We start from the raw sequence: 7,956 nt of genomic DNA, 5'->3' as shown, positions 1-7,956 counted from the left end.
CATGCTGGAATTCCTGCCGACGGTAGCGTGAAACACTTGGCTGAAATGTAACATCGGTTATTCCGTAAGGGTGGTTCATTTGAAAGAATTAAAGAAAGTACAACCAAAAATTGAGTGAAACACATACAGTGAGAGAGCGAAACACAGAGAGAATGAGATTTACTGCCAGCATTCATTTCATAGCGAGGGCTGCTCGATTGCCCTGAAAGTTGCCGCTGAGATGACCAGTACAGACTATGCCTCCATTCCATCTGACCTTGAAGAGGTCCACTACGATAGCACTCCTGAGAAGTGTCCAATCAGACCCCCCTCCTGTGTCATAACCTTCAAGCCTTTCAGTGCCAAGCTGTGTGTGTGTGTGTGTGTGCGTGTGTGTGTTTGTCTTCCATGCCCGAGGAAGAGAGGGAGAGTGTGAGAACACAGAGGCAACTTAAAGGAGAGGTGAGAGAGACGTCACGCGATCGTGCACACTCCGGCATTATTGTGTTGTTTACCAGGGCTTTTTTTTTTTTTTGGCCCCGCAACAAAAAATGTTGCAAACGAGAACAATGCTTTGCTTTAGTCCCAGCTCTCAGAAATATAGAAGAGATTTAGAGAAGCCTCCAAGGGAGTGTCCTCTGTGTGTGTGTGTGTGTGTGTGTGTGTTAGAACTGCATGAGGTGTTTCCTCATGCTACATTTCGACTCTTCTTTTTAAAGTTAAAGTTCTTTTTGCGTGTGTGTGTGTGTGTGTGTGTGTGTGTGTGTGTGTGCGCGTATGTTCCACAAGCTTTTACCAGCAATGCTAAATGTCTGTCTCCAGCTGTGTGAATCACACCCTCTCTTTCCAGCACGCAAACACACACACGCACGCACACACACACACACACACACACACACACACACATACACACACACACACACACACACACACACACACACACACACACACTCACTCACTGTGATTTGATTAAACATTCCTGAGGTGTTAGATGGTGATCTATTATGACGGCGGTGAGAACTGCAGTGAGAGCCCCCCCCCCCACCACTCTGACTTTAGCGTCATGTGACAGCACCATGGCGGCAGTGATGTAGGCCCTTCCACAGTGGAGTCAACTGCAGCCCCGGTTAAACTGTGTGAAAGCTTTCTCCTTTCCAAGCCTGACAAGAGGTTCAGATTCAACTGCAGTGTGTTTAGAATGATAGTTTTTCTTGATTTCCAGGACACATTTATTGAAATTATGCTCCATTTTGCATAACTGCAGAGTCATTATCGCAAACATCAAACTTCCATGTCAAAACCAAACTCTTCACTCAAAACCATGTAATCTTGCATCTAAAGCAACCTTTCCCTTCAGACAGCATACAAAAGCCCTACAAAGGTCATTACACACTGGTGAGATCAATTCAAAACACTTCAGTGAAAACCTGTTACTGCTGCGAGAATCTTTCAGTTCCGCAAAAATACAAGTCCTGAAGGAATTGCTGTAAACCGGCCGTTTTTCTTAATAGGAGCATAAGGTACTAAAAAGCAAACAGCACAGCACTCCAAAGTTACAGTAGTGAGCGGTAGAGAAATGACCTATGCCTTTCCCGCTGAAGGGTGGGATTATAATCCCCCTGTGAGCCGGATCCCCTCACTGACGTCCCATGGATAAAGGCATGGTTTGTCTCCTTGCACTTCTTCTTCCTCTCACTTCCTCTTCACCCTCCTCCCCTTGTCCTCTTCTCTACATTCAGATCATTTTTGGATCGATTGGTCCAAACCAAGTGAGCTGATGCATCGCCCTCCGATCTGTCTCTCCTTGCTTCTGATTGGTATGCAAACAATTTGGACTCTTAGTGTTTCCTCTTGGGGAATTGTTCTTAATTGGGTTTGAGCTGTGATGACTTGAATTAATGATGTCGAACGCCAGCACCTTCTAAACGAGCGTGTAGCACAGCCAGTGATATATGAAGGGATTTGTGTCTGGAGCTGTTCACAAAAGGTTCGACAAATCTGAAGCATATGTGAAAACAGGGGAACAGTGTTTCTAGTTTTGGAAAAAGGATCTGTCTTTTGGGTGATGGCATCATGGTTTAGTTAATAGGCCTGGTTATGGTGTTTAAGCAATCGAGAAAACCTGTAATAGAAAAGAGCCGTCTGTGTGTGTGTGTGTGTGTGTGTGTGTGTGTGTGTGTGTGTGTGTGTGTGTGTGTGTGTGTGTGTGTGTGTGTATTTGTGAGTTTGTGTGTGTGTGTGTGTGTGTGTGTGTGTGCAGAGGTGTTTGTATGTGTGGTGAAGGCTGAGACCAGCAACCACAATTGCTCTCAGAAGTGGGATGGCACCCTGAGGTCATCAGCACTGTACCAAGGTGGAAGGACCACACCCCCATCCCCCCCCCCACAGTGTGAGGGGATGGTGCAAAGCCCAGTGTGAACCCCTGGTGTGGGTGTGACCCTGGATGAATGATGGATGTGTGAGGGACACATGGAAAGTTTGATGGACGCGTCCCGAAGGTGAAGGCGTGATGCAGACCCTCACATCTTGAAGGGTGTGGCAGAGACTTGGCAGGACTGACACTTTGGTCCAGTGATTAGGGCACATGATCACTGCCTGCAGGACCAGGGTCCAAGAATGGGCGTGGTTTGTGTGTTTGTCCAGGTCTGCATATGATCATGTTTTATTTGCGCTTCAGCAGCGAGGATCATCTGTTGGGCCTCACACCCGCGCTACCGCAGAGATAGCAGGAGGGCAGCAAGACACACCCCTGTGGCATTTACCCAATCGCTGCGGCGCTGATCATATGCCAACGGTCCGCATCCCTGCCTGAAGGGGGTGCCACCTGCACAGTGCCATACAATCAGAGCAATCGCTCAAACCTCGCATGACTAGATTCTGGCTTGTGGGCTCAGTGAAAACCCTAAGCCCGGCTACTTCTTTGACCCTGTCACACTCTAATCCGCCTGCCGGGATTGGATAAGGGAACTTAAATTAGTGCCCGAAAAAAGCAGTCCCACACTGCGCCTCTCATAACCACTCTGGAAGGCCTGTAATTACTTGCTCCGTACCTCCTTGTAATTAGAATTGCTTCCGTGGACATGGCGCAGAATAAAATCCTGCCTGGCCTTCCATCTGCTGAGAGGCAGCAGTAATGATAACCTTGGCTCGTTCAGAAGAGGACGGCAGCGGAGCTGGCGTGGTTGATCCTGCAGCCCTCCGCCTTCCCCCGACACCACTGGCAGCCCCCCACCTCCTGGGAGAAGGAGGAAGAGCAGGAGAGGGGGGTGGAGGGAGCCAGGAGGAGAGAGGAGGAGCCCGCGAGTCGATCCACAGCCGTAGATCACCACCTAACACCTCAGGAATGTTTAATGAAATCACAGCATGTGTGTGTGTGTGTGTGTGTGTGTGAGAGGGAGAAAGAGAGAGGGTCAGAATGAAGTAGTAGTGGTTAATAAGGTGTAATAGGTCTTCTGGGAATCTCCTGGCCTACTTTCCTTTGTTATGATAGTGGGCATTATTAAAGGCCACTGTCCCGTCAGTTCCTCTCAGGAACACACACACACACACACACACACACACACACACACACACACACACACACTGAGACACACGCTCTCTCAAAACATTGGCAACCCAGTTGTCTCTTTAATGACAGCTTGACCAAAACAAACTAGGGACGGTGTCTGCCTTTCATTACATTTCCTCGCTGGTGCCGCATCCCCCCGAGAGTCAACTGCGCATCCCCTCAAAGCCTCCCTTCGTGTGGGAAGGCCGCGACGGCCCCGGGGGGCCGCCTGCCCCTGAGCAGAGCCTCGTGTGGGCTGGGGGCACTTGGGAAGCGTGGCTGGAACTGCGGGCCTTTCTCAGCCCAGAAACAATGCTGTCGCACGGGCCCTTAACTGCGTCCAGATGCGAGTGGCGCCCCATTGTTGCCTCACCGCCCTGGCCGGGCCCCGCCCGGTCCTGCCGCACACAGCCTTTTGTGATCTGATCAAACCAGGAACAATGGCCAGCTCTGTTCCTCGCCCGGCGCTCTCTTCCAGGCTACAGGGGCCGCCTTTTCAAGCTGGGAATCTCCCCCTTTTTTCTCTTTTTTCTCTTGCTCGCCTTTTTGCTTTGTATGTTCCACCTCTCTCTTTCTCTCCTGTCTGCATTGCTCTCTCTCTCTCTCTCTCTCTCTCTCTCTCTCTCCTTCTCTCTTGCTATGTGTGTCTGGTGCTGTGGTGTGTTGTAGCGAGCACAGTGGCGGAAGCCTGGGCGTCTGAGGCCAGGCTGGACCCACGCTGGGATAGCCAGGAGCAGTGCCCATGGTCCAGCTTGGAGACGCGCACACCCGAACGGCAGGACCCAGCGCTGAGCTCCGCCCCCGTCTGACACGTGCGCACCTGCTACAGCAGGTGCCCTGCTCTCGGCTCCCAGCCTGCTGGCTGCCCCGGGGGAACTGCGCAGGTGCTGGCGTGTGTGAGAACGCATCTACGTACGTGTATGGAAACGGAGAGAAATAAAGTGACATATTGAGAGCAGTTGAGAAGGGGGTGGTGTGTGTGTTGTGTGTGTGTGTGCGTGTGTGTGCGTGCGTGTGTGTGTGTGTGCATGTGTGTGTGTGCGCGTGTGTGTGTGTATGTGCGTGTGTGTGTGCGCGTGTGTGTGTGTATGTGCGTGTGTATGCGTGCGTGCGTGCGTGTATGCATGTGTTTGTGCACAAGCATGTGTGTGTATGTGTGTGTGTGCATGCGTGTGTGTGTGTGTGCATGTGTGTGTATGCGTGCGCGCATGTGTGTGTGTGTGTATGCGTGCGCGTGTGTGCCTGTTTGTGTGTGTGTGCGTGTTTGTGTCCGCACGCGCATGTGTGTGTGTGCGTGTCCGCGTGTGTGTGTGCGTGCGTGTGCGTGTGTGTGCGTGTGTGTGTGTATGTGTGTGTGTGCATGTGTGTGTGTGTGTGTATGTGTGTGTGCGTGCGTGTGTGCGTGTGCATGTGTTTGTGCACAAGCATGTGTGTGTGTGTGTGTGTGTGTCCGCGTGCGTGTGTGTGTGCGCGCGCGCGTGTGTGTGTGCGCGTGTGTGTGTGCATGTGTGTGTATGCGCGTGTGTATGTGTGCCTGTTTGTATGTGTCTGCGTGCGTGTTTGTGTGCGCACGCGCACGTGTGGGTGTGTGTGTGCATGTCCGCGCGTGTGTGTGTGCGTGCGTGTGTGTCTGTGTGTGTGCGTGTGTGTGCATGTATGTGCGTGTGTGTGAGAGAGGATGTGTGAATGGCATGTAATACCACAGCCTAAGCATGTGTGTCCTCTGTGCTGATCATGTTTGTCCTCTGTGACTGGTTGCTGGCAGGCTTGTGATGTTTGTATGCTATCTCTCCCTCTCTCTCTCTTTCACACTCTCTTTCACTCTCTCACTCTCTTCCTCTCCCTCTCTCACACCCCCCCACCCGCCCAGCTCTCTCACTCCTTCCCTCTCTATCCAGGTTCGCACAGCCCATAATGGAACGCTGTTTGTGTCTGAAACTTGATGTACCTCTTAAACTGAAAATAACTAATAGTGACACCCATCCCCCTTTGGGGCACACCAGTGACACCCCACCCCCCCAGCAACACTTGGACACACTAATTCAGCTGCTTTCCACAGGACAAAGGCCTGAGACCCTCACACAGTCTCGGATGGAAAGCTCGTCTGCCCTGGACGAGATGATTCAGTTGCGAAGTTTTCGGGCCTGCTCTGCTCTGAACGCTCAGCCGCCACTAGCTGGAGGACGTTGGCACCCATAACAATATTAATCTGCTCCGACAGTGGGAGCAAAGGGATATCTAATAGCAAAAGGACAAGGAGACCTTGCCAGCTCCAGCTAAATATATATACCAGCCTGTATATACTTTAAACCTGGAAAGCACACAAACTATCTGTCACGTATCTGTGTAGTCGGAACAGATGTAGAGCCCTGAAAACTCAAGCAAAAAAAAAAAAAAAAATGCAAATCTGAAAAATCTGAAAACCTGTATTCGGCTTCTCCATGATTATGGAATCTATAGGCTGGAATTCCTTTGGATAACAGAAGCACACACTGGCTCCAGCACCCCAATGAGAAGTTGCATGGAAATGGCTTTTATTACTTTAAAAAAAAAAGTATTTATTTGACTGGACATGATAAAATTAAAGGGGACTAGCTGTGTTTTGGCAACCGGGGGTGTCTGGACCATACAAATACACCACGCTCCAATGCTAAAAGCGTTCTTCTCATTTTTAAATAATGCAACTAATGACAAACAGCTCCATGGAAACACATATGGACTGAGAATTGGTTCGTTTCGGGCTGAGTATTTCAGAGTACCTCAACCCAAAATTTTGCAATTTCAATCAATTTAGCATCGTTCTCCAAACGTCAGATTTTTAACGTCAGATTTTTAACGTCATAACTTGTGCTCATTATGTTTCATTATGAGTTCTTCTACTTATTTAAACCAGGATGATTGCTGTTAGAGGATGCATGTACACACTCACACATCAATACTTACACACACACACACCTATGCACAAACACACACTCACACACAGACATACACCCATACACGCACACACACACACACACACACACACATGCACACACAAACACACAGAGCTCACTCATAAATATATATGGCCTCAGGACATGAATTGTGCTGCTCCTTTGTATTGTGGCAATCCCAGCAAGAGTCTTGGTATGCAGGCAGTGGTGCGATCCATAAGTGTGCATGAGGGCACAGTCAGGGCCGCAGGACCCAGGCTGGAGTGATCGTCGCCCGGGGCGTCCTGCCCATCAGGGCCCTGCTAGAGCTGCAAAGTCCCGTTCCTCTCCCATGACCCAGCTCCCTCTCTCAGGACTCTGGGGCAGCCTGTGCCTGGCCCTGTGTAGGCTGCATAACAAAATGTTGTGCTGCCCTTTGGATTGTCGGGGGGTGGGGGGGGGGGTGGTTGGCTGGGAGCTGAGGGGAGTTAGGGGGAGTTAGGGGGGATAGGGACACAGGATGATTACCAATCACCAAGGATCCCCTCTCTGACATTCTCAACCTCTTTTTTTACTCTCTCGTGTTTACAAAAAGTCTTCCGTGCTGATCTGGTGTAAAAAAAAAAAGGTTTCTAAGTTAAACTGTAATTTTGGTTTGACTTTTTCCAGCACAGAACAAGAAAAAAAAACAATTTAGGGAGTTTAGTAGTTGGACCTCAGTATGAGCGCGCTCCAACCAGGCCTGGCAGCTCGGGTGCCCACGTGCGTGAGAGCTTCTCCCTGTTCACACACGTCCACTGACAGGAAGTGACAAATGGCACTGTAAGGGGCATCGATCGGTCCTCCCTCGACACCGTTGTCCTGCGCGTACGGTGAATTTGGCCCCGAAACCCCTGCGCTCGCCTCTATTGACTCGTCTTTAAAGAGGTGCAGTGTAAGGGCTGCAGCTGGCATTTCCTACGGCCATCGATCCACGCGGCCCACCCATCCAGTGCCGACATCCTGAGCAGGAAACGTGACGGCTGCTGTCGGGGGAGACTCGGCTGCCCCAGTGGCGGGAAAATGCGAGAACAAGGAAACAAAATCTGATTGGTGCGTCCAATCAAGGTGGAGATTCCCCAAGACGAATGAGAAGAGTGCGATTAAGCCGCACGCCGTGACCCTGTCGTACTGTATAATCCACCTCCTGTGATGCATTAGCACTTCCTGCCTGTTTGCTAACCTGGCAAAATAAACATCCTGCAATCCTTGTGCATGAAGTGAAGGGTTTTTTGTTAAGAACAATCTTCTGGTTCTCTCTGTTTCTTGTTCTCTTTCTCGCTTTCTTTCTTTCTGTCTTTCTCCCTCTCCTTTGCTCTCTCTCCATCTATCTGTGCGAGGTGAGACCGTTAATGAGCGGAGACTGTTGATGGTCGTTTAATTGCCTGTACCTGCTTTGTTGAGCCCGGCCGCCTTCGTGGGAGTACCCCGCCTGATTCCGTCCTTTGTCTTTCCAGTCCGGTCTGTTCTCCTTCACGC

The sequence above is a fragment of the Electrophorus electricus genome, chromosome 1 (genome assembly GCF_013358815.1).
Source record: "Electrophorus electricus isolate fEleEle1 chromosome 1, fEleEle1.pri, whole genome shotgun sequence".
NCBI lineage: Eukaryota > Metazoa > Chordata > Actinopteri > Gymnotiformes > Gymnotidae > Electrophorus > Electrophorus electricus.
The sequence above is the reverse complement of the archived record's forward strand: the minus strand, read 5'-3'. Positions refer to the sequence as shown.